The sequence below is a fragment of the Pogona vitticeps genome, chromosome 9, assembly GCF_051106095.1.
Source record: "Pogona vitticeps strain Pit_001003342236 chromosome 9, PviZW2.1, whole genome shotgun sequence".
Classification (NCBI taxonomy): domain Eukaryota; kingdom Metazoa; phylum Chordata; class Lepidosauria; order Squamata; family Agamidae; genus Pogona; species Pogona vitticeps.
In genome coordinates, this window is record NC_135791.1 from 13239789 (window position 1) to 13267529 (window position 27741).

Sequence of the window (27741 nt, forward strand, 5' to 3'; positions counted from 1 at the left end):
TGGTTCTTAACCTTTGTTACTCGGATGTTTTTGAACTGCAACTCCCAGAAACCCCAGCCAGCACAGTTAGTGGTGAAGGCTTCTGGGAGTTGCAGTCCAAAACTCCTGAGTAACCCAAGGTTAAGAACCAGTGGTTTACAGCATGATTATGCAAACAACAGTAAGCTGGGTCCTCATTGTACCAACCTTGAAAAGATGGAAGGCTGGGTCAACCTTGAGCCTGCTACCTGAACACACCAGAATCGAATCAGGTTATGAGCAGAGGCTTGACTGCAGTATTACAGCTTCCAAGTAAATGAGCTGAGGATTAGGATGCCTGCAGTTATCAGAAACAAAGAGGAACCATTTTGATTTAGCCCTCCCAGAACCATACCAGGTAAGACTAGTGGAACATGTTTGACAGCTATAGTGGATGAAGAATTGCCTGTCTTCCAGGTGTTCATGATAGACTTGTTTCCTTGAAACTTTCATAATTCCTCGCCATTGGATCTGCTGGCAAATGCTGATGGGAGTTGCAGTTTGACAACATCTGGAGCACGATGGTTCGCCACTCCTGGATTGGATTTTGGTATGTTTCTCCTTTGTTTTCTACCGAAATTATTTATTGGTAACGTTCATAGATATGATCTTTCAACAGCATTGTTCATAAGTGGACTAGTTGACTTTTTTCCCATGGAGCTGTAATTTAGTTCTTATAAACCATCGTCTTTCCACAGAACCAGCCATGATGACACCTCTGCAGACCAACTGGCATGTCAAGTGCTAGAAGAAAGATATGCTTCAGCTTCCTCTTCTTTCATCTTTTGAAAGCCAGCCAAGATGGCTGAGGGAAGAATTATGGATCAGAGAGATATAGTTTCCTCCCTCCCACTTACTCACTGCTCCTCCCGACCGAACATTTTGGCCTCAAGGAAAGTTCTGTATGATTCCACCACATACTCCCAACATTTGGAACACTAGTGGTGAAATATGGGTGGTGGGTGTTTCTGGATTGAACTGTGGTTCTTGCAGTTTAATTGTGAAGATTTGGCTGCAATCCAGTGCACAATTACCCGTGCTTAAGATTCATTAAAGTAAAAGACTTCAGAATGTCCCTGCACATTGGAATTAACTCTTTGTCATGCATAAGCTTCCCAGATTTCTTGATCTCATAGTGAAAACAGGACAGATATATAAAATGTTGTATGTTATGGTTTGTGCGATGGTTCTGGTTTTCAAAAACCTTTATGGCTGCTGAGGGGATCCTAGGTGGAGAAAGGAAGGGTTCTCCTTTCCCTCTTGCACTCTTTTCACAGTCAAAATGCCTCCCCTTTTCACATCTGCTTTTGTACTCACCAGGAAAATATATGCAATATGTTCCATATGTTGGATGCCATCTCCCATCAGTCACAGCCCTGATAGAAGACAGAATAATGTTTATAGATAATAGGTATACAAGTCCAGCAGGAGGGCCACAGCTTCCTAAAAGCAGAGCTATAGATTTTTGGTGGCGTTTCATCATAAAATATTAGACAGAAATCTCCAAGTAAGCGTGCACACAACTATTCATTTCCCCTGCAGTTGCAGTTCAAGTTTCAGTGGCTGGAATGACATAGCTTGTGCAGTAAATTCCAACTAGAGTAGGCCCATTGAATCAGTGGGTTTTTGGTAGTCCACTTCTCCATAAATTCCACTGAGTTCCTATGCTAAGCAACAGGATTCAGGAGAAAACAAAGAGAGAATTACTGCGGCACCTTAAACACTAGCAAATTTATTTCACTGTGAGCTTTTATGGACTGCAATCTGCTTCATCACACACACATGTTTGAAGAAGTAGATTGTAATCTCTTTCTCACAGTGAAATAGCTAAAATAAATATATTACAGTGGTGCCTTGCTAGACGATGATAATCCGTTCCACTGAAATCATTGTCTAGCGAAAAGCATTTCCCCATTGGAATGAATTGAAACCTGTTTAATGCATTCCAATGGGGAAGAATCGTTGTTGTCTAGCGAAGATCGGCCATAGGAAAGCCGCTTTGCAAACCGCCAATCAGCTGTTTAAATCGCTGTCTTGTGAAGCTTAGGTCCCGAAAACACCTGTTTTGCGAGCGCGGAGGGAGCTGTCAAAATCGTTGTCTAGTGAAAATCGTTTTGCAAAGCAGGGACCAAACATTATCCAGCGAAATTCCCCCATAGGAATCACTGTTTTGTGAATCACTATAGCGATCGCAAAAAGTCAATGTCTAGCAAAAAAACCTGTCATGTGGGGTAACTGTCTGGCGAGGCGCCACTGTACTCCCAAAGGTGCCACTGTGCTTTCCTTTTTGCTGTTGCTGAAACAGACTAACACAGCTGTATCTCTGAAAATTGCAATTAATTGGTTGATTGGGACTTTATTTCTTTTCTTATTTATTGTTTTGACTTGTATCCCACTCCATAGTGCTTGAGGCACTCTCTGGGCAGTTTACAATGTAATTACACAAAGAACACTTTGCCCCCCTCCCCCGCAAGGTGGCTACTCAGTTTACAAAGCTTGGAAGGATGGAAGGTGGAGCCGACCTTGAGCCTGCTGCCTGAACCCACTGGGATCAAATTCAGGTCATGAGCAGAGGCTTGACTGCAGCAATACGGCTTCCAAGTGAATGTGCTCTATGTTACAGTTCCTGGACTTATCCACACAATCCAGCTATGGGGCTCACTACAATGCTAGAAATTTTATTTTTAGAAGCAGTTGTTGTTGCCCAAATGATCTGGGTCACTTGCTCAGACAGGAATAAATGACTACATTTTAAGTATTTTTTCCATGTGCACATGTTTTAAGAGTCATTTTTTCTAGTTCCTGTGGCATGGTTTAGATCTCTTACAACAGATGACTATTCTAGCTTTAATAAAGTTATCACTTATCATAATGCCTTTGGGTTGCATAAGGCTACATGACTTTCCCCCCCTTTATTATAGCTTTTATATTTGTATCTGCTGACTGGATAGCTGAGTGAGTTCCAGGATAGAAATCAGCCCCTGTACCCTTGGAGAAGATGCAGAGTCGTAGAATGTTTCCAGAGGAAGGCATGGGAATCTCTTTTTAAGTATACAGTGGTGCCTCGCTAGACAGTTACCCCGCATGACAGGTTTTTTTTTTTTTTTTGCTAGATATTGACTTTTTGCGATCGCTATAGTGATTCGCAAAACTGTGATTCCTATGGGGGAATTTCGCTGGACAATGTTTTTCCCTGCTTCGCAAACTGATTTTCGCTAGACGACGATTTTGACAGCTCCCTCCGCGCTCGCAAAACGGGTGTTTTCAGGACCTAAGCTTCGCAAGACAGCGATTTAAACAGCTGATTGGCCATTTGCAAAGCGGCTTTCCTATGGCCGATCTTCGCTAGACAACGATGATTCTTCCTCATTGGAAAGCATTAAACAGGTTTCAATGCACTCCGATGGGGAAATGCTTTTCGCTAGGCAATGATTTCGCTAAACAGCAATTTCAATGGAACGGATTATCATCGTCTAGCAAGGCACCACTGTATGTAGAAAACATACCAAGTGTGGTGCAGTTGTTAGAGTGACATATTAGGACTCAGGATGTCAGGGTTCAAATCCCCGCTCAGTCATGGAAGCCGACTAGGGGAGTGGAACTGCTAGAACCACTCCTTAAATATCTTGCTTACCTTGAAAGCCCTATGAGGGTCACTATAAGTTGATTCTGACTTGGTGGCAGACAACAACATATGTAGAAAACCTCAGACAGGGCTGCCATAAGTCTGAACTGACTCGAGGGCCCACAATTATCATTATAATTTATATAATAATATTGTTATGCATTTTCATTCTATAGCACTGATTGTTTTTGATCAGGATTTATTTATTTTATTTTTCTTAATTTCCTTTTCTTTTTTTCTTTTTTTTGCAATATTCATCAGCATGTTTTAAATTGTGTCACTCTTGAACAAGTTTGTTTTCGGAGGCCTTTAATAAGCCAAACACTAAATAAATATTCCAGATCTATATTGCATCCAGTCTCCTTCTAAGATGCCATTATTTGACAGAGTCTTCCTGTTTCACTTTCTTTCTTCTGCTCTCCTTCCTCTTTCTTTTCTCTTGTTCTCTTATTCTTAGGAAGGGTGTGGGCAAAGCTTAGGCATGGATATTCCAGTTGGCTTGGACCTCACAAGTTTCCTGGCATGTGAGGAGGAAGAAACAGTGGAAGAATGTGGGAGAGCAAACAGCCAGGGTTGCTGGCTGATGTGGCAAGGAACATTTTAAAATGATAATAATTTGGAGGTAGCAGCCAAACCCATTTCTATTCTGACAGGTAACTTTTAGGCCAACTGTCTGACTGCTGTGGAGGAGATTTAATGGGAGATGCTGTACCTTTTCACTTATTCCTCTTTTTTTCTCAATGGCTTTAAATGATTTTACATTGTTTTGATTTATCAATTGTTTTAACATGATAATATGTTTAACTACATGTTGTTATTAGAACTTATTGAAGTTTTATCTGTGTTTATCTGTTTCTATTTTGCTATCATTCCACAAGGCTGCCTTGAGTCTTTTATAATCGAAAAGAAAGGCAGGGAATAACATGAAATAAAATTGATTTTTTTTAAAAAAACACACCTCTGGTTTATAAATGTGGGATATTGGACTTCTGTACCCATGATTCAGAATGGCAGGAAATGGCTCACTATTGCTGCACAGTATCTTGCACGTGGGCCAAGAAGAAAAAGGATACCAAGCTCTATATAGCAAAGGGCAGCCTGAATGTTGGTAACAGCAATGACAGCAGTCAAAATAGTCTACTGGATACCCTCTTGTCCTCATACCATTCACAAAGTGACACCAAGCAAGGGGGAAATGCCAGAAGCATCCCACCAGTTAACCCCTTCTCACCCAAACATAAAACAGTCGTCAGGGCTGTTTTTCAACAAGTGTGACTGATATGCAGCCAGATGGTGGCAATTCAAAGGCCAGTTTTAAAGTTATAATGTTTGTTTGGGCTGCCCAAATTTTCAGAATTGTCTTTTAGTACAGTATGTAGATTTGCTCTTCTTGTACAATATCATCTCTGCACTCTCATGCAGTGATAATTGTTGAGGATTGGGCAAAGGCAGTACTTCCATATTCCACCTGAAGGAGTTCTGTTTCCTCAGCAATTTTGTTGTGGAGACAGTGACTATGGTATGATACACCCATTATGAAAGGTTGTTGCTGAAAGCAACAATATTATTGTTAGGGTTGGTGTGTGTGGAACTAATTTCTACTTCTAAGTAGAATAATTCAGAAAAGTCTTTGTAATGTATTCCAGAGAAATAACTATGTTAATCTATTTCAGTAATAGCAACAACTGTATTATTGTATCTTTTAATGCTAATACATTTTTTCATTGTCAGTTTTTGTGGATTACAGTCTATTCTTGGGACACTAATTGAGGTATCTTAAAAGTAGATGATAATCTACAAAGGTAAATGCTGAAATAATTTTTAGTCTTAAAGCTTGCCTCACTTCATGTACTGTAGGGTGATATCAGCATGGCAGTTTTACTGGAAAAGTAAATTGATCTTAGTGATACAATTAGCTAAGTTATATTCAAGAACATGGATAGTGTTTGTTTATTTGTCTTCAATCTTGGCATGGACACTGAACCCCCCCCCCCCCCGGGATGCTTCCACTTTGGAGTAACATCAAAGAATAGACACATGAGAAAGTTGGGGGACATATTTATTTAGATATGAGGTCTTAACCACAGCAGCCAGCTAGAAGAGCTTCCACTGATTTAGAAACAGGTTATGTTCAAAGGCCTTCAAAGCGGATCTCATATCTTTTCAAGGATAATGTAAAAATGATATCTGTCTCAAAAATGCTGTAAGTGGTTGGAGTCATTTTATTATGAAGAAAGCAGAAGTCACCATATTGGCCATAAAAAATTTTCAAAACTTTTATGCAAACTAATACACACAAAAATGTCAAAGATTTAAAATGCATTAGAATGTTCTTTAAAATAAAATTGGAAACTAAATAGTAAGTAGCCATTATACTAGTACAGTAATTTAAATCTTTTTCATTATATTATGTTTGAAACATAACTTCATTACATTTTCACTAGACCCAAAATAATTAGTTATATGTAACTAAGTTATTTGTCACCACTTATTTTCAAATTCTAGAGTCAATATACTAATAGCATATCATATATGCACATTTTCCTTTCCTTCTGCAGGCAGAGCCCCATGATCCTGGTTGCTGCTGGGAATCCCCTCAAAAGCTGATTCCAGTGTGTGAAGGGGAAGTGGAGCTCATGCTCCAGCACTCTGCGTCTGACGTTTTCTGCTGGATCCTTTAAAATGGTCAGTTGTCTTGGATCTTCTTAATAATTACACAGCTATACATTTCTTCGTTTATTAGATTTATAACCCAACTTTCTAAGTGTGTGACCCTAGTACAGCTTTCAATATAAGTGAAATATTTATGAAGTGGTTTTATGAATGCAAGTCTCCTTGGTGAGTGTCCATGGCTAAGCAGGATTCAACCCCAGGTCTTCTGAGTTCTACATCATTAATCCATTACACAATTTTGTTGTTGTTTAGTCATTTAGTCGTGTCCGACTCTTCGTGACCCCATGGACCAGAGCATGCCAGGCCCTCCTGTCTTCCATCGCCTCCCGGAGTTGAGTCAAATTCATGTTGGTTGCTTTAATGACACTGTCCAACCATCTCATCCTCTGTCATCTCCTTCTCTTGCCCTCACTCCTTCCTAACATCAGGGTCTTTTCCAGGGAGTCTTCTCTTCTCATGAGATGGCCAAAGTACTGGAGCCTCAGCTTCAGGATCTGTCCTTCCAGTGAGCACTCAGGGTTGATTTCCTTCAGAATGGATCTGTTTGTTCTGCTTGCAGTCCAGGGGATTCTCTAGAGCCTCCTCCAGCACCACAATTCAAAAGCATCAATTCTTCAGCGGTCAACTTTCTTTATGGTCCAGCTCTCACTTCCATGCATCACTATGTATGGAATACCCATTACACCATAATGGGTATTAAATAAAAGTACTGTATAGTATCCTAAATCCAATCCAACAGTATCTTAGAGCCAACTGGAGTACATCATGGGAGCATAAGAAGTTGCCTTACACTGAGTCAGGTCATTGCTGCATCTAATCCAGTGTTGTTAGCTATTCAGATATTTCTGGTAGAATCTTTTCCTAGTCCTACCTGAAGATCACTGATATGCCTTGGTCATTACCCATTCAAGGTCAATCTTGCTTTGCTTTAAAAATCAGGCAAGACTTGACCCTGTTTGGGGCAATAGGTGAAGGTCCATGGAATCAGTTGCTAAGGGATAAATCAACACTTGTGTCCAGTCTGCTCTAGTTGGGTCATGCAACTGGGTTTATGCCAATACGAACACTCAAGAGGTTCACCCTTGAAACAAACACATGACTTGTATTTTATCTTCCTGGGTAATTACCAGCATGCAACATTTCACCTCATTACTGGGCTCTTGAATGAGCTCGGTAAATTTACCAAGAGCTCAAGAATGAGGTGAAGCATTGCATGAATATGAATCCAATTTAGAGGCTTCCTGCTATAGCTTACTTGGATTTTTGTTTGGTGATCATTCTGGAAGGTTCTCTTTATGCTGTTAGCATCTTGTTTGATTTGTGTACAGCTTGAGAAAGGAGGTGTTGCAGTCAGCAGTCTTCATTAAGGAATCTGGAGAAGTAGAAATAAGGAAATAGGAAATAAATAACCAAGTTTGAAACTCCTGATAGATATTAAAGCAAACTATCTGCTGTATTCTATAATGTGATTAAATTTTATTTCTAGCTTTATTTTGCCTGTGTTATTTAATTATGACTTTTTTTTTTTCACTTCCCTGGGCACTGAAGTCTCTTGATTTTAAGTTTTTTTTTTTTTGGTATTGTTTTTCTTGTAACTCATTAAAGGCATGAAACAATTGCTTGTTATAAGAAAGTGGAAACAAAGATTCCCCAGAGCATCAGGGGAGAAAGAAAGTTCCATGGTGGGCTATTGTGGTGATGTTGCATTACAGCAGATGAACGGTCTGCTAAAGGGGTGGGTAGTGGTGGTTAAAAGATTTGTGTACATTTATGTTTCTTGGAAAATGTTGTATGAGCCTGGTTAGTTCAGGTGTGGACAACCTTTGGTTCTGGGCCTGAATCCAGCCCTTCTATTCCCAGCCTTTAGGGGTTCATCAGACACCCATATCCCTTCCTATGATACCATTATTTGGTGGTTTCCAAGCCTTCGTAGAGCTGTCTCTGCCACTCTAGAAAGGTGAAATGCCTAAGGGTTTTAGCTCCTGGAATTTAGATGTTTAAGACACAGATATGTTGACATTTTTGGATCTACTCTTTGGCCCTGCCCATAACTATACTAGGGCCCCCTAAAACTTAAGCTAAAAGATGTTCCACAATTTTGATATAATCCCAGTAACTGGTAATGATAGATAATTAATTCTTGATATACAGTATCAAGGAAGAATTAGAATGAGTTGGCTCAGCAAGAATACACAGACTAGATTGTTTAGCAATATTCATAATAGATTTCAAACAAAGGGCTGGAGATCAGATGTTATCATCTCTGTATATTTCTTTCTTTCTTTCTTTTCTCTCTCTCTCTCTCTCTCTCTCTATCTATCTATCTCTATCTATCTATCTAATCTCTCTATCTCTCTATCTCTCTATCTATCTATCTATCTAGTTTGTGTTCTTCTGCTCCTCCTTCTGATCTAAAGTCATGATTGTTGCATTTCTTCATTTCAGCACTTATTTATTTGTCTCATGACATGGACCAAATTCTTTTTGTCCATGCTATTCATTCTTTTAAAAATGTTATTTTTGTCTTTTGTTGAATGTTCTCATTTTATTATTTTTTGCCTTTGCTGAATATGCTCATTTTCTACTTTGCATGTTAGTCTGATATTTAGCATCTGTCTTTCCATTGCTCTTTTTTAGCTTTTCCATTATAAATTAAAGTACAATAATAAGAAAAATGTTTGTATAGAACAGGTGGCAACACACATTGATTGTAAACTGATCTTAATTTTAGAGGGTTTGAATTAAAAAAAAAAAGATTCCACTTGCTTTAACAAAAACTGACCATGCACACCTCTCCTCTTCTGTTTCCTGTTTAGATTTCCTTCACTGCATTACTTGTGGTTGTTGAAAGCATACACTTTTTCTCGTAGGTGGCACCATGTTCCCTCCCTCTGTGAGGGGTGTGCACAACCATGCCTTGGGAGAGGTGAGGGGGAAGGAGATAGTCATGACTGTCCTGGCTGCCAAAATTGGTCGAAACAGCTCTGGCTGAGAGTCTGAATGCAAAGCAACCAATTCTGGAGACTTCCAGGAGTTGCTAAAAAGCCACGAGGGTCTTATGGAACACTGTACTAGATTTGCCTAGGGCTCATTGTGCAGATTTTACCTCTGGTGAGGAGAATATTATTGCTTATGTATCACAATGGCTGCTTGCGCACTATTATAGTCTAGATGAATCGATTATATTGTCTGACATGTACGGCAGCTTCTTGTATTGTGAAATCTGCTAAAGGCAAACTGGTCTGGCAGGCAAGAGAAAAATTCAAGCTCTTATTGATCACTGCTCCAGGTATCTGAAACTCCTGGGTAACTCCCCAAGAGGTCTTTCTGTTTTATTTTTCTTTCTTTCCCCTCCCCCATTCATGAAGGAGATGGCTTTCAAGTCTTTCTGTTATATTAAGCCATGAACCCCAAACTCATTTGGAATGGATAGCTCAGTGGTTAAGGCATCGGGCTGCGAAGCCAGACCTCGGGAGTTCAATTCCACACTGTGTTTCCTTGTCAGGGCCTGGACTCGATGATCTGTAGGGTCCCTTCGAGCTCTGCAGTTCTAAGATGATGATGATGATGATATATTGCTGGTTTTCCACATATATAATGAAGTATTTGTTTATGACTTTTCTGTATATTGTATCTTTGCCTCTAGGGCACATATGCTCCATCTCCTGGCATATGATGTCTTGTTTCCATCTATGATGTCAGATTGCTTCCCTCCAGGGCAGCCGGGATACAGGGGACAGATTGGCCACAGAAACTCAAAATGATCAAACCTCTCCCATCAACTTTTTCTTCAAACTCATCTGATAACAGATTAACAGGTAACAACCATTCCGTTCCCACCTTCTCCTCCAACAGGGAGATGAAGGGGGTTCACTGCATGATGCGCTGGGGTGTCTGACTTTCCCAGTTCTGTGGGTCCCAGTTTTAACATCTTGCAAGGATCCCCTGGGACTGGGTAATACAGCAATGTTTCATCAGTCCACCACTCTCCCCCTCTTGAAGTCTTCTCAGGGAAGACAATTCCCCACCATCTTGTGGGTGAAGGTCCCCACTGGGGTTGAGAGGTCTTCCATTTGGCTTTCTCCTTTTTTTTCTCTCTCTATCTGAGCCCTCTTGTCCCAGCTCCACTCCCTTACGCTCTCATTCACATCACTAGGAAGACTTTCAGGACGGCTGATAGTTCCTCTCTCTGTCCATGGGTTTGCCATCAAAAACCATTCCGACCCTTCTGTCCATACTGTACTTCCTCACCTCTACCATACTGGCTTCTGCCTCTCTTCCCCTTTCACTCTTTCCTCTCTGCTTGTGGTCTTTCTTATTTATAGCTTCCTCCCTTTTCTCTTCCCCCCCCCTCCTTCTCTCCCTTTTCTCCGTCTCCTTTCTCTCAGGTCTGACAGCGGATGCTCCTTTTCTTCATTGTCCTGTTTCACTTCTTTGCTGGCTTGGTCCCCCTCCACTTTCCAGGGGATAGCACTTGGGTGGAGGGTATCACCCTTTTTGACCCCTTTCTCACAGTGTCGGCTGACATTCTGAAACTTGGCAGTCCTCAGGCCAACACTGATCTCTTGCATTGGCCCTTCTTAGCAGGAGCCCCATGCTACCCTTCTATGATTCACCTGTGAATTCTCCTCTAATCTCAGTCGTTGGGTTGTCATTATTTCCAGCTGAAATAGTCTTCCTTTCACAAAACACAGGGCCTCTATCTCTGGCTTCCTCTTTCCCCATAGGAAATGGGCACCTACTTCAATTAAAAAGAAAAAAAAACAAAAACAAAAAACGACCACCACCACCAACAACAAATCTTCTAGTGGAAGTGACTAATCAAAAGACTTAATTCGTGTTGGAAAGGGAGTTCCCTCAGCCCAGAAGGGGAACTTCGATCAACAAATAGCCATGAGACAGTTTTAATAAAGAACTCCGGTGAAAGACCAAAATCTATGCTGAAAAACAGGATCAGTTCATTGGAAAGCAATCTGTTTCTTTAGTCAAGCAAGGTTCCCTTCTTTGCAAGCAAAATATAAAAGCAGATTGGATTTCATTAAAGGTGCCAAAATTAACTCTGACATCCTCTTGGTGGTATTATTATTATTATTATTATTATTATTATTATTATTATTATTATTATTATTATTATTATTATTATTATTATTATTAGTAGTAGTAGTAGTAGTAGTATTAGTATTAGTATTAGTATTAGTATTAGTATTATTAGTATTAGTATTAGTATTATTAGTATTAGTAGTATTATTAGTATTATTAGTATTAGTAGTAGTAGTAGTAGTAGCCGCCGCCGCCGCCACCTAGAGTGGTCTTAATTGACTAGATAGGCGGGATATAAATAAAATAAATAATAATAGTAGTAGTAGTAGTAGTAGTAGTAGTAGTAGATTGATTCCCCTTTGTTTTACATAACTGTTTCCAATATCAACTTAGAATTTTCAGTTGTACAACTGAGAGCAAAATCCAACAGGTTTCTAGAGGATGCTTTTGGAAATAAATAGGGTGTGTTGAGAGGGAAGTTTCAGTGGGACTGCTTGAAATAAACTAAAGTACCATTGATTTCAGTGGGTCCTAGTTAGGATTAATGTTGACTTTAGCTTTAAGACATGACTCATGTTAATAATTAAGCTTTCATTCTTTTGTTCCTCTTGATGGTCGACTGATCATAGAGATTTTAATAATTTTGATTACGGTGACAGTTCTAATAGTTTTTGCTGCTTGGTTTGTTTTATGATGTTTGCTAGTAGCCTTGACCGCCACTGTTTTTCAGTGAAAAGGCAGGCTAAAAATATAATAAATAGTGAATATTCACTTACCTCTCATTACTGCTATCATTAACCCTTCTCTCCCTTTCATGCCATTCCATCACCTGAGGGTAGGTAATTACTTCAAATGTAATTCCATAAATTTTTATTATGTTTATGTTCTGTTTTAATTCCATAGAGCTCTTGCTACTGATTTTGATCTCCAGCTGCCTGTTCTTTTCACAACATCCTTGCGAGGGAGTGGCTGTCCCAAATTCAGCTTCATGTCTGAATGGGGATTGGTAGCAGAACCCCTTTCTGTCATGGGCCAGAACACGAATCACGACACTACTTTCCGCCTATTATGAGAACAGCCATGCTGGGTCAGACCAAAGTCCCATCTTGGCCAATGATAGTACATTGACCCACAAACCCATTCAAACGGGTGTAACTGCAGCCTCCTTCTCATGCTTCCCCACCAATGGACTAATGGAGGCCTATTTCCTCTGTTACTGGAGGAGATCTAAAGGCATCCCAATTAGTGGCCATGGACAAATCCACACTCCATTAATTGATCTGATTCCCTTTTACAGTGGTGTCCCTTTCACTGTTTCACTATGTGCTATGTGAAGAAACATTGCAATTGGTTCTGAATCTTTTGTCTTTCAGCGTCCGCAAACAGCCTTAGGTTTCAGTACAAGAGAAGAAAAGGGGGAGAGGGGTCTCCACAACATGACTAATTTTACACACATCTGTCATGCCTCACAACCTGCAAGTAATAAGTTAACAAGCAGCAGAGTTACCTATTGCATGTTCTTCTTTCTTTGGTGATGGCGGTCTGACAAAATCACCTTTCTAATTCACAAGTCTAGCAGGAATAGCTTTACTCTTTTGGTATGGAAATGTTTGTGTCCAATCATTTTCATTAGGACCAGCATGAATGATTCTATATCAAGCTTTCTGGAAAGGTGTGTGTGTGGGGGTTAATAGGTATGTAAAAGAGTGTGTTTGCATGAGTGACCCTTGAGCCAGCCTTACTTTGTCCTTTGAGCCTTTGCATCCAGCCAGATGGCTTGGAAGGAGTGTTAACTTAAAAATCATCTTGTTCCACCTTTGGCTACCCAGGGATTTTTGGAGTGGGGTAGAAGACTAGAGGAAGACTGGCAAGCAATTTGTGATTAATTTTGCTTGCCAAAATCTCTTGTGTGTTTCCACAACAGATTTTTCAATGCCCCAAATAAATAAATAAATAGTTTGTTGTCTTTTATTCAGTAGTGTTAAAATGGATGCCACAATCATTCAGTCATAGAGAGGATTATAGCAACTGAAGGCAATAACATAACAATAAATGAAGCATTGAAAAAAATCAAAGCAATTAATTAAGATATTAAGCAAAGGGAAAGTGAAAAAAACACCCTATAAAACAAAAGTGAAGATTGTTTTAAGGTTCCCTAGTATGGCTTCACAACATAACAGCAAAAGCAGTAGAGTTTCAGAGGAGTGTTAGTGACAAACTTGCAATCTCATTTCTTTGTTTTAAAATATTTTACCCCACCTTTCTCCTTAAAAAGACCCCTGTGCCTCCAGTTTTATGTAAAACTGGTGTGCCCACCTGCGTGCTTTTTGTGCCACAGACTGAATGTTGCAGGGGACCCAGTAGAAGAGGATGCAGGTGATTTGCTAATCTCCTCCCCAAAGATTGGGGGGGGCGGGGGGGATGTTCTGGGGCAAAGGCAAGCCCATAATTGCCCCGATCCAGGTTCAAAGGAGACCTGACCACACGAACCCCCATATAACAACATTTCCACACACAGGTCCCGCAGAAGTCAAGTTTCTTGGCTTTCCAGCTCTCTTGAGCAAGTTCATGGGCTTAGAGTAGATGCCATCCCATGCAATGGTCACTCTGACTGCTGCCCTCTCGGCCTTCTCCTCCGGGAAGAAGCCTGGACTTTGTGACCCGAAAGAGCACCAGGAAAAAGTCTTGGCACATTTTTCTCCCCGCAGAGGTCCTCCCGCTGGCTTTGGTGAGAATGACGAGGGCGGTGGTAGGCTGGGGCTTGGCTGCATCCTTCCGTCAGTCCTTAATTCCCCCTTCCCTGCCCAGAGCGGGGGCCGATCCTCCCGCCCGCTCCCCGGCTTTGAGGCGCTCTCTCCGGCTCCGACTGACCCAGTGACCGGACACGGGGCGGGGGCGAGCGCGGAGGAAGGGCGGGCGCGCGGGCCGGCCAGCCTCCGGAGGCCAGATTTTGCTGAGCTCAGGCGGTTCGGGCTGCTGGCGCGCTGGGCAGGCGGCAGGCCCGGGGCTGCTGGCATTTCCGGCCGCCGGAGCCCCCGGCCCCTTGGCCCCCCGCGGCTGCTCGCCGGAGCAACGAGGCCCAGAGGCGCTTTTTTTTTCTCCTGCCGAAGAATCGCGGGGGGGGGGGAGAGGGAAGGGGGAGGGAAGGCCAGCCAGGAGACAGCGAAGAGACGGGCCAAAACTTCCCTCCGATCTTCAAAGCGCCGCTTTTCTGTGCCATCATCATTTACATAACCCCAGGCACCGTCCCGGTGCACTCTGCACGCGCTCAGAGACCTCTCTGTTAGGCGTCTTCCTCAGTTTTCCTGCTGAAAATCGCTTCGGGGTGCAGGGGGAGCGTCCTTTCCCCTGGAAAACTCCTCCGTACCGATTCATGCCGTCACACGCCCTCCCCCCCGCGCCGGTAACGACGCGACCCTTTCCCCGAGGGGCTGCGATCCCGGTTGGCGCCGAAAGGTCGCCCGGGGGACTCGAGCAGGCGAAGAACCCTGCCGAGGGTCTGCTGAGGCGCTTAAAGGCGGGCGATGCACTCTGCACACGCTCAGAGGCCCCTCCTCTCGCCAGCTTCCGGAAAAGCTTAACCCTGAACATCGGTCCGGGGGCGACCAGCTGCGGGGGCGACTTCCTCGCCGGGATTAAGCCTCGCGCGGGGGCGGAAGCCTGGCCCGGCCGTGATCCCTGCCCGGCCCGGGCGCGAAGGATGCGGCTGCTGGCCCGAGCGAGCGCGCCTCAAAGGGTCCCCGCGCTTCCCCGGCTGCGGCGCCCGCGTCCAGGCAGCCCGAGGGCGCTTCTTTGAACGGGAAAGGAAACACCCGGTGGCGGATCCGGGCCCTCGGGGTGGGTCGCGGGTGGGACTGGCGGGGGATCTTTTGAAACCCTAAAGACGACCAGCGAGGGGTTGGTGGGGCGAAGGAGCGAGCCTTCCCAGGAGCCCTCGCCCGCTCCTCCAGCTTCGCCAACGGGGCGCCGAGGCGGCTTTTGACCGGGTGAGTAGCTCGGAAGCCGCCAGGCTGGGCCGGGAGCAAGAAGCGGCAGAGAGCGAAGCAGGGGCGGGTGGGGGGGGGAGAAGGGGCTTTCTTTCCTTTTTTAAAAAAAAATCTCGCCCTATAGTGCTCCTGTAGCGCAGGTGCGCCGGGCGCCCTTTCTGCCGGTTGTTTTAGGACCCATCTCTTCCCCCCCCCCCCCTTTCTCTCTGTCTTGCTCTGGAGACAGCCGGGAGAAGCTGGAGAGCAAACCCATCAGCTGGTGTGTTGTGGTTGTCACCTGCTCTGTTGGTGAGGCTCCCCATTCCCAGCCAACGTTAGGGGTGGGGGTGGGGAGTGCTTTCTTACCCGTGAGTAGACCTCCCTAGGAAACAGATTCACTTGGCTTTTGGGGTGGCGATGGGGAACTACAGATTCCATACAAATACTTATTGGGGTATAAATAAGCTCTGCTGAACTGCAGAGTCGAGAAAGGTTTTTCTGCTGTTATGATGTCTGATGATGAATAACGACCAACCTTCAGCCTCCTTATTCCATCCTTATTCTATCCAAATGGGACTAAAGGCAGCTGTGCATGCGATGCTACTTCGGACGCGACCATCCATGGGTGTTTACTCCGAAGTAAGTCGCACTGTACTCAGTGGAGTTCCATTTCTCTGTCAGGTATGCGTAGGATAACAGTCTGCCATGCAAGTTTACTCTGAAGTAAATCCCACTAGTGCCCTTTACTCCCCTGGCAGTATGTTTAGGCCCGCGGCCTTTCTATGCTACAAGGGACCCTTACGTGCCAGGAATCTACTCCTGGGGCAGCTGTTGAACACCGACAGATTTACAGTGTTAGTCTTTTCTATGGGTCTCCTTGATAGTCAATCGCACTGGGTTGAATGGGATTTACTTCCTCGTAAGCACCACCGTGTACACAGAGCTGAGCAGGGACCCTACCATAAGCTTTGGTGGTCAAAAGGCTGTTTGACCTTGCCAGTCCTTCTGGGCACATTTGTGAACCCAGCGGCACCTACACTGGAGACGCGGGTGATCTGAGTGGACCTCGTGTCCGACAGTCTGCGGTGCTCCTCTATTCACACGTTCGCGGGAGGAACTCTTGTTGCGTTTATTTCGGAGTGCAACATCCGCCCAATGAGGTGGTCAATAGAGCGGTTACTTATCCTTTGCTCCGCCGTACGCGTTCTATTGATAAACTACCCGCTGGCGCCGACCCTGGACAACTCGCTGCCTGAAGCACCGCTGCCAATGCCGCCCCCCCCCAGCCCCCTATCAAGGTCCTTGCTATCCAAACGCAACCGAGTTATTTTGACACAAGAGGCAGAAAAGCCGCTATGGACGAACAAGAACCCCTCGAATAAATTAACCCCTTGCTCTCTTGCCATGACCCTCAAAATCTGCTGTCCGAGGCAGCGGTTTCATGCCCGCGTGTGCTTAGGGTCTATTCTGCGTTTAAAACAGAAACAGCCTGGAAAAAAAAATGCTCGGGATGCGGGGAAGCCACTTCCTCGAAAGGAAGTCGCATTGGAAGCAATGGGATTCCTTCCAAGGACCCGCGAGTTCAGGGAAGCTCCGCCGGGGTTGCCAAAGTGCGGCGTCGGGGCTCTCTCGCCGCCCACGGGGCCCGTTTTCTGGCGCCCCGTTGGGCGGCCCGCGGGCCGGGCACCGCGCTCCCTCCCGTCCCCCCTCCCTCGCCGAAAGGCGAATCGGTGCACTGTATCTTTAAGAAGATCAAACCCGTTTCCGAGAGGCCTAGATTGCTGGTGCGCAGGGGGATCGGCGGGGCGCCGCGCGGCGGAGAAGGGGAGCCCCGGCCGCGGGTGTGCCTTGGGCCCGGGGAAGAAGGAACGGGGATCGGCGCCCGGCGGGCGAAGGGCGGCCAGCTCGATGCCGAGCGGCCCCGGTTATGCGACGGCGAGGCTCCCTCACCCTCCGGAGGCGCCGAGAAGACGCTTCCGTTTGGATTCCTTCTCCTCCTCCTGCGTGGATTCTTTTTATTCCGAAGAATAACAGAGGGAAGGATTGGTTCCGGCCGGAGCATGCTCACAGGCGACAGCATCGCCCATTATTAAGCTGCCTGGGATAGTCGCGCTCTGTGGATGTGTTTTCGACACCCCCCCTTTTCTCTCCCCCCCCAATTGATTTTTGGTTTGAAGCCCGGCCCCGGCCCATCTGGCTCATCCCCTCCTCTCCTTCCCTCCGTCCCTCCGTCCCTCCCTTAAAGAAATCGCGGGCGGTCCGCCGGGCTTTGCTTCTTCCCAAGATGACATAATTAATAATCCCCTTCGCCAGTCCTCTTTTTCCCCCTCCCTCCCCCCTCCCTCCCTCCCCCCCAGCGTCTCGAAACAGGTGTTCGTGAAAGAATGGGAACCCGCGCCAGCTGAGCACAGCATCATCAGTCCATTTCCTAAAGAAAGCAAAGGGGGGAAATCAAAGCAATTAAGTATCCCTTCCCCCCCCCCGCACTCTCCCCCCCACCCCCAAAGTGGAAAGAAACGACAGAGAGAGAGAGAATGGGACTCTGCCTGCAGCCCAGAGCAGCCAAGGTAAGACCATGGCCCTTTTAGATATATACTGTATATATATATAAAAACAAAAACAAACCCCCATGTATGTCGCCCGGGTGCTGGGCTGTGTTTGCACTCTGGTGCTGCGGCAGTTGGAGGGGATGCAGGCGAGACAACAGCAGCAGCGGCAGCGGCGGCAGCAGCAGCAGCCGCCCGGAGAGCGGGGACCGTTGCGGGTGGCTGGCTGGGGCTGCTGAAGTGGTGCTCGGGGGCGCTTTGGGTACCCTCGCCGCCTTGTGCGGGGGGGTGATCTCGGCGGTGTCGTGTCCTGCCCGCCCGCCCGCGTCCGGGGAGCGCTTCTCCAAGGGCTGGCCGGGGCGAGCGCAGCGCCTGAAATAACCTCTGGCGGGTGGCAACCGGCGGCAGGATTAACCCCCTCTGCGCCTGAGGGGAGCTCAGAGGCCCCCCCTCCCCCCGGTTCCTGCGAAGGCCTGCGGAAAGGTGGGAGGCATCGAGTGAGATGGGGGGGGCGGCTGGCCGGGAACGGGGCTGAACGGAGGGTCGGGAAGGCGGCGGCAATGCAAGCAGGCCGGGATCCAGCGAAGGTCCAAAGAAGGTGGTGGTGGTGGTGGTGGGGAAGCAGTTATTTGGGGGAAAGTCAAGTTGGCCCAGGCAAGAATCCCAGGCTCCCCATCCCCATCCGAGCCTTTCTCTCTTACTTTTAAATGGGAGAGCCAGGGGAGAGGGAGAGGCTTTTGAATTTCTGTTGTGTTTGGAGTGGCTGATGGGAATGGTGTTTTCCAAAACTCATCATCCTGCTGCAGTGTGTGTGTGTGTGTGTGTGAGAGAGAGATGTTGCGGGGGGGGGGTGGTATAAGGAAAAGCAAACCTCTTTCCTGCGTGGTGTGGGGAGTTTTATTGTGTTGCACTGAGGGTCCAGAGTGGAGGCATTTTTCACCTGCCTTGCTTCCTTTCCTGTCCTGCTCCTCCAGGAGATGGTTGGCATCCACCTGCCCCATAGCTGGAGATGATGTCTGCCACATCAGAGCGTAAGATGTAGACCATGCCCAGTGCTGGCTCATTGCCTCCTTGCTCCCTTATTTTGAGATAACTGCTTCTAGCCTTTGATGCATCCAAGAGATAATGTGACATCTCGGCAGCAGACCAAATTCTGGGTTCTGCGCTCTTGAGGAGTCTGTTTCTCGGATCAAAGTGGGCATCCAAAGCCCTGTAGGACCCAACCTGCTTCATTCACATGATGCCTTGCCTGCCTATCTTGTGTGGGCATATGCACGAGATCTTTCATCTTTCGGCTGGGTTTCATGGGAACTGCAAAGCTGTGATTGCAGCAGTGACTGCGGAGCGTGAGGGGGAAAAAAAGTCTTAAGGGTGCACGGAGTGTACAATCTAGCCAGTCCATTGCTGGGTGGTAACTGGCCCAATTATTGCATAACAATGTGAGGTAGATGCAATGTAAGCAAAGCACTGTATTTTATTGGATTAATGAGAACTCCATATAGTGGGGAAAGGGAGAGGGTGTTGTTTTTTCTTCTTCCTCTGATCAATTAATCATTTGCTGTCAGGATGTATCTAGTCTTTTAACTCTAAGCAGATGGCAAAATGAATATTCCTGAAATCAGTACTTTTGGTTTTTAGAAGTGCTTCTTGTTTTCCCACTTTAATCCCTCCTTATTCAGATGTTTACTGTACTCTTAGTAAATGAGGGAGCACTATTAAACTTCTAGGCAGAATAACCATAGTAAAAAACCCAGGTTTTTGAAAGTGAACTGGTTCATAGCTGAGAATACAGATATGCAAACTATACTGTGATTATGAGAGTGGTTCCTGCTGAATCCAGATTTGAGGTTGGTCATAACTGTGGTTTGCTGGAACCAGCAAACTTCAAATCTTGATTTACAAACTTAGCTTGGGTAAACAAACTAGAGATAAACCACGGTTGAATCTTCAGATGACATTGTAAGCTGTAGTTGATCCAATATCAAAGCACCAGCTCTCATCTCTTTGTGGTCATGCCAGGAGAGAGGAGAGAACGTGCTTTCGGCTCACATTTCCAGCAATATAAGAAGGCTCCACACACTGGAAGATGATTTTGGCTCTTTGTACTTAAAACAGATTGTCTGATTGTCCTCTGTTTTAAGAAATGGGCCACAAATTCCAAACTGCTAGTTGAGGAGTAGTTCGAAACCAAGTTGCATACTGCACTGGCTCCATCTAAAAAATGAACCTGGCCTCAACATCATCAGCCATGTGAATTTGGGACATTAATAACAGCATATAAGTTTGGAACTACCCATAAGAACTTGATGCACAGCTTTGAAGAAGTTCATTTATCTTCGAAAGCTCACTGCTTTTTTGTGTGTTATATATTCTTAATGGTCGATTAATGGTATCACCTGCTCCGGCATTTGTAATGTAATGAAAACAATTCATATTACATATTTTATATGACCACACTGAACTTCTGGATAGCTCAGTGGTTTAGGAATCTGACTGTGGAGCCAGCTGTCGGGAGTTTGACAGGGGCCGAACTCAGTGACCCATAGAGCCCCTTCCCAGCCTGAACTTTTAAATTGTTGTTTGTTGGTTCTGCTGCTCTTGCTGCTGTTCACTGTAGAATTCCCCCCTCTCACAAAGCAGATCTGATGCAAGTTGAAGCAGTGGGCACACAAGCATTGGCAGGCACATGAAGAACACCTAGTAGCACTTTTCTGTTTAAGTTATTGATTCTTGATTATCTGTTCTGTGCTACTTGAGTTTGATTCCGTCCTTTACCGTTGCTACCCTTCTGGCCAAATTGTTTACATAACCAAGTAATATACCAGTTACCAACCATAGCAACAACTCTTGTGTCAATGCTTGAGGGAAAGGATTTTGCTTATTTTCCATCTGTGAATGAACAACACTAATATTGTGAAATTTTATTACCTTGTAATTGTGTGATTGCTGCTGTCATAGTAGTAGAACTGCAAGTTATTGGCATGCCAGACGGAACAGGGTCAGATTGGTTGAAATGTTTAGGATGGTCTTAGAAGAGGTACCCCTCTAAGCGGTAATAGATGTTTGTTTTTTGTAGCATTTATTTGTTTTTATTCATTTAATTTGTATACTACCCCATTAGTGCAGATGTACTGTACTACTCTGGGAGGTTTACAATAAACTAAAACAATAAATACAAATAAAGACGAAACACATATCATTTTCCTTATTTGCCTGTAGTGCATTTCGCATGCTTTATTTTGTAATTGGTCATTGAAAGATAACAGCCTTAATTTGCAAATGTGGTGAGTGGGGTTACTTGTATATTTTGGGAGGGAACACAGGTTGATTGAAGAGAAGATGTGTTTCTTTAAACACTTAGTTTGACCTGCATGAACCGAGTGTAACTCATTGGGTTGGAGTCATTGGCTGTGGAACCAGGGGCTGGGAGTTGGAACTCACCTTGTCGGCTGGGAGAGGGGGACCAGCCTCAGTCTCATGAAGTATATGTAGCTGATAAGGTTACATGCCCTTGCACCTTTGTGTTCTTGAGCAAGCTCCACATTCCTGTAGTGCCACCAGAAGAAGAGACTGATAAACCATTTCCGAGTTTTTTACTCCTGGCAATCCTTGGGAGAGTCATTATAAGTTGAAGATGACTTGGAGGCACATTAATATTATTGTGACAATCACATTTATTGTGCTCTGAGACTAAATTTTGAATTAAATCTACCCACTTTCAGAGAAAGATTACATTTTATTTTATAACCTCTAGTTATAAAGCAGTTGCAGATGTTCACATTTCTGGGTGGTAAACAGTGATTCTTACACTTATTAATATATTTGATTTGTAGTCTAAGGCACTCAACTATCCCCATTTCTGTGGAGGCATAAATGTGTACATTTTTGCTCCTGATTTGGGAGAGGGCCCTTGTTGCAATAGCAATGGAAAGGAATGGCCCTTTTATCGTTAATCTGCATCTGAGATGAATGGTCACTATGTGGGCTGGGTGGGGTATCTCTGATATCATAAAACGCAATTTATATATATAAAAATTGCGTTTTATGATATCAGAGATACCCCACCCAGCCCACATAGTGACCATTCATCTCAGATGCATCTCTTATATATATATATATATATATATATATATATATATATATATATATATATATATATATATATATATATATATATATATATATATATATATATATATATATATATATATATATATATATATATATATATATAATTGCGTTTTATGATATCAGAGATACCCCACCCAGCCCACATAGTGACCATTCATCTCAGATGCATCTCTTATATATATAAGAAAATGAGTTTTATGATATCAGAGGTACCCCACAATAGACACATATACACACAGAGGTTACTTTAATAACCACTATGACTCTGGATTGTGCTGGACTAGACTCTAGCTAAAATCCTATTGCTGCTTTAACTCAAATGGTGCAAGATATGGTACTGAGCTGTTGTTAGATACAAGCTCAGTATAAATCTAGTGTCTTTTCTAGTCATCATTTTCAGAGTTGTAGCCACATTCCTCTTTGCCAACATTGCAACAAGAAACACAAAAGAAAAACAACATTTTAGCACTTTAAAAGCTAACTGCTACATTTTAATGTATGTTTTCCTGAAAGCAGGCTTCAGTCCCCATCATTATATAAGTGTTGTGCAACTCACTGTGTGTCAATAGTTGGCTGAGATTGTCAAATTGTTTGTAGGCAAGTATAGCCCTGCCACCAGGTGATTGGATTAGTGAAATATTCTCGTCAAGGCTGGGTTGGAGATCATTTATGATGTGTGTGAATATTCTCAGTTGTGGGCTGTATATGACAACTAGTGCTGTTTGGTTGTTTTCTGTTTTGAGTCTGTCTTGCAGTAGGTTGCTTCTGAGTATTCATCTTGCCCAGTTAATTTATTCTTTAACCATACTGGGTAGGTTTTGTCGTTTGAGAAATGTGTTTTGGAGATCCTTGAATTTGGAGTCTCTCTCTTATGCATCTGAGCAGATGTGATCCGAGGGCTTGGCTATAAACAATAGATATTAGTGGTGTGCTCATAATGGAAGCAGACAGCATGCAGGTAGCTATATCAATTTGTGGGTTTTCGATACAATGTAGTGCTATGAAGTCCATGTAGACATTGTTTGTTGTGTGACGTGGTGCATGACAGATAATAGCTACACAAACATCATAACTCTGCACATTCAAAAACTATGCCATTTACATTATGTTGGCGATAGGGTTTTGTCTTCTGTGTACCAGTGTCATGATCTGGGTGCCAGACAAGAACCAGAAAGATGATTCGGCAATGAAGCAATGTTCAGTGATGAGGGTCATCAGATGACTTTGGATCAGTTGGTGTCTTCCAGTCTAACCCAGGTTGTTATGAAAATAAAATCAGATCTTGGAAAATTTACATTTTAGACTATAGCTCCCATGTACATTTTAGACCAGTGATCCCCAACCTTGGGCCTCCAGATGCTCTGGGACTTCAACTCCCAGAAATCCTGGCCAGCAGAGGTGGTGGTGAAGGCTTCTGGGAGTTGTAGTCCAAGAACATCTGGAGGCCCAAGGTTGGGGACCACCATTTTAGACTATAGCCCCCACTTACATTTTAGACTATAGCTCCCACTTAGGCATGCTACTGTGGGGATTCCAGACACTGTAATCCAAAAAAAGGAATTTCCCCAAATTCTATCTCGAGGTAGCCCAAATTCTGTGCTAAGAAATGCTGGATCGTGATTTGAGTAGTTTACTCAAGGAATAGGCTTTTGAATATATTTGTTTTCCACTTTCTCTTCTGCTTTTGCTGGTTGTGGGAAGGGGACTGCAGAGCCATGAAACTCTAGCCACTGACATCTAGGTTAGGTCCTTTGTTTGGCTTATGTCATTTCAGCAGGAAGTACCCATTTCCTGCCAATTCCTCTCAACCTTCTGAAATGTCTTTCTTTTAGACTAACCAAAGCTTAGATTGTCTGTGTTGTGTTCTCCTATTCTAGCTGTTTCCTCTTACCAAGGACCAAGTGCTCTTGCTGGGGCTTTTTTTCAGACTTTCCCAGTTTTCCTCCAAGTTTGGCTGCAGCCCTTGCAGTAGTCGTGTGAGAGCAGAGATGGATTTTTTTTTGGAACAATGCATTGTTCTGACCAGTATGTACAATTTCTAGCAAGGAAAGCTGTCATCTCTAGAAGAGAGAAGTGACAAAATACCTGGAGAAGGATTTGGGAAAACTGTCAATTTCACTTTCTTCTGCATTCAGTTTTTGAAATTGTGGTATTTTGGTAAATTCTTTAAACCATGAACTAAAACAAAGTGTTCTCCCATCTATGTTGGCTACATTCATCAGAGACTCTTATTCCCATCTTGAAGAGGATTATGTTGTCCTTCTCTGCTATTTAGAATTTTAAAGATAGAAAACCTCTTTTAAAAAAGACATTGTTGTCTTGTTTTCTATCAAGTTACTTCCCCCTTATAGAAACCCTGACAGGTTTTTTAGATATGTGAGACGTTCAAAGAGTGTTTTACCTTTACCAACCCCAAGTGAGTTTACATGGTCTAGTAAGGATTGGAATCTAGGTTTCTAGAGTCCTAGTATGATGCTCTGTTACACCCGTGGTTCCCAACTTTGGGTCCCCAGATGTTCTTGTACTAAAACTCTTAGAACCCTTCACCACTAGCTGTGCTGGCCAGGATTTCTGGGAGTTGTAGGCCAAGAATACCTGGTGACCCAAGGTTGGGAACTACTGCAGTACACTATAGTAGCTTGCACTGTGAACCCCAGTTCATCACTAGCAAGATAGAATGCAATAGAATTTCAAACTTAAACTTTTTTAGAGTTAAGTGTTCAAACTGTATCTGGATAGATGAATATACCAGTTTCGATTTCTCTACCACTGAGTTTTGTTAACACTCATATTATTCCCATTCCTAATATAAGGAACTTTGCATATTTAAAAATGAAAATAAAACAGAATTCTTCCCAATCCATAAATGAGGGAACCAAAATTTCATGTAAGATAATAATAGGGAATCTTGTCTCTACCATTCACAAATATGTTGTTGATTTAATGACTTTCTTTGCTAGCCCAATCTGTGCTGAACAATGAAGAAAAGATTGGACAGCCATCTGTCCAGGATGGTATGAGGTCCAGAATGGTATGAGGCCTCTTGCCTTGGGCAGGGGGTTCAACTAGAAGACCTCCAAGGTCCCTTCCAACCCTACGACAATTCTATGACTTTGGTTGCAGATGGATTGGCTTAGGGTATTGTTATTGCTTCTATTTTTCTTAGTAGGATGGGAATGACCTTGAGTGATGCTGTTTGTGTTGTGACATTTTTAAAGTGAATGTGAATGTTTGTACACAACCTTGCTTTGTAACAGGTTTCTGACTAAGCAACAAGTTGAATTTTGAGTAGCCTTATATTCGCTTAGTGCAGGAGTTCCCAACCTTGGGTCCCTAGATGTTCTTGGATTAAAACTCCCAGAAGACTTTACTACTAGCTGTGCTGGTCAGGATTTCTGGGAGTTGCAGTCCAAGAACATTTGGAGACCCAAGATTGGGAACCACTGCCCTAGTGGGACACAAAGGTTGTGTGTCTGTTGCATTTCAAAACATTTGTTACAGCTCGAGGATTTCAATACCAAATATTACAGTCCTTACCAAATGAGGCAGCACAATGTAAAATTGCTTACACCCAGATGTTTATTAGTTTGTCAGCAGGAGTACAACAAAACGGGTTAAAAAGTATAGTCCTCTAGCTGTTGTTAAGTTACAACTGCAAGCATCTTTGGTGGGTTAGGAGTTGCTGCCCAATGACAACTGGCGTGCCATGTGGTCTCCAGGCTGCAGTAAAATCCAACTGCTTTACCCACTAGGCTTATATCCTGGGATACTGGGAATTCTAGACCAAAAGATAACATTTACAAGCTCTGTATTTCCTGTAAACATGTGTTGTTTCCAAGTCCATGCTTTCTAGGGGGAACTCCAGACTTTTCTACAGTACCAGCCACCTAGGTCTGGTGTTGACTCTTACCACACTTGAATAGTTGCTGGTTTCAGGGAGCCGGCAGGACTTTCCACTCATGCTACCTTAGGTCACCCTTTCAATTGTTTCTTAAACCTTTCGCCTGCTCCAGTCAGTGCCATTTGGCTATGTCTGTCTGCTTGAGGTCGTTGAGTGACACTGTGTGAAGAATCTTATGCTAGCTGATAGACTATACCGACAGACCATTCTGGTTACTTGCTCTTCACCCAAACAGAGGACATTTAGCACAGAAAGGGACACTGCTTTGCTAAAAATGTATATTGCTAATTTATTTATTTATTTAATTTTATGCCGCCCACTCTACCCAAAGGTCTTTGGGCGGCTTAAAACAATTAAAATTCATGCATAATAATAATGATCATGTGCCGTCAAGTCAATTCTGGCTTAAGGTGACCCTTTCCAGGGTTTTCCAGCTAAAGAGTTCTCATAAGTGGTTTCCCATTCCCTGCTTCTGGGGGTGCCCTGGGATTGTGCAGCTTGCCAATGGCGATGCAGGCTAGCTGTTCCCCTGGGGGGCACAGTGGAGAACCGAATTGCCAACCTCTGACTCTGCTGCCAGATACCTAACCCACTGAGCCACCTGACCACACATACAGTTGTAAATATAGGAATCCTTTTAATAATTTGAATGCAATTACAATATATTTCAAACACTTAAGGAAGGCTATGGGTAGGTACCATCCTCCTTCTAGAGATGGAGAATTTATGGGGATCAGGGAGCCCCTGGTGGAGAAGAGTGGCCCTCCTTGTCCTGCTTGTGTGCTTGAGTTGTGGGATTTTAGAAAACATGAAAATCTCATTGTGTCTCAATGAGTCAATACTACCCAAATCAACAAGAACAAAGAATTTAGAAGTTGTCTTCACATCTGTCTCCTCCTCCTTTAAACTGGATTTGGTCTAGGCCATACCATTAGGAAGAATGAAGTGGGTGTCTCCTCAGGCGACAATGTTTGGCTGTTACGAAAGGGCATCAACTTGTCAGTTGTTCTCATTATTGTGAGTTTATTGACAGGATCGGTAGAAGTACTTGCAGGATTCTGTCTCTCAAGCCCTGGAAGATAACTTGACTGCCTTTCGAAGCGTCAGTGTTATTAACAGTTTATCTCTGTGCCCTGTTTCCAGAGTAGAACCACTCTCAAAGAAGCCTGCAGCAATATGAGAAAAAATTATGTTCTCAGGGAAAACATTTCTGTCATTTAATAACAATTGCAAGTGAAGAATTAAATAGATATACAAACTCGCTAACCATAGTGATGAATAGGCACTAAATTATTTTTTACTAATAATTCCATTCATCTAGTTCACTAACAATTCACTTACAGAAGAAGACTATTGAAAGCAATACATTAAAATAGGGGCGAAAATCATACATTTTACACAGTGCTAAATGTTGCCTTTACCCTTGAGGTCTCTCAGAACCTTCAAAAGCTATTGTTAACTTTGTAGTTATAAGTCCGAGCCTTGCCCTGCCAAGCTAGGTAGAAAAAAGACAAAGCAACAGCAGTGCAGGACAGTTGCTGGCAGACGGTCTCTGCTTTGACTTAGATCGGTGGATGGTACTGACGTTAGGAAGCAAGATATTGCAAATAATGAATTACTTTGAATTGGTTCCTCCTTTGAAATTGTTGCCATAACGATCCATCAAGTTGGAAATGATTTATAATGATCCTAGTAGGCTTTTCAAGGTAAGTAAGATATTGCAAGGAGTGGTTTAAGTAGTTCCACATCCCCAGTGAGCTTCCATGGCTGAATGGGGATTCAAACCCAGGCCTTCTAAGTCCCAGTTCTGTCCACTACCCACACTGGGCATCTCTTTTCTGA

At 43.8% G+C, this 27741-nt stretch overlaps 1 protein-coding gene and 1 long non-coding RNA gene across 5 annotated transcripts in view; both read left to right on the forward strand.

Moving 5' to 3' along the window:
- The first annotated feature begins 235 nt into the window (after positions 1-235).
- On the forward strand, positions 236-12346 carry LOC140702097 (uncharacterized). Of its 2 annotated transcripts, none has more exons than XR_013538452.1 (3): positions 236-376; positions 436-10134; positions 12260-12346. It is a non-coding gene; the product is annotated as an uncharacterized LOC140702097 (long non-coding RNA). The 2 variants fall into 2 exon arrangements; XR_013538453.1 differs by lacking the exon at positions 12260-12346 and adding an exon at positions 11011-11373.
- Positions 12347-14917: 2571 nt separating this feature from the next.
- Positions 14918-27741, forward strand: part of HIVEP3 (HIVEP zinc finger 3) — a 340969-nt gene continuing 328145 nt past the window's right edge. For 2 of the 3 annotated variants that reach the window (XM_072980262.2, XM_078380210.1), the window contains exon 1: positions 17064-17888. The gene's annotated coding sequence lies outside the window, so the exon portion shown is untranslated. Of the gene's footprint in view, positions 15343-17063; positions 17889-27741 lie in introns of those variants that run through there. The other variant, XM_072980264.2, reaches the window with a different exon arrangement.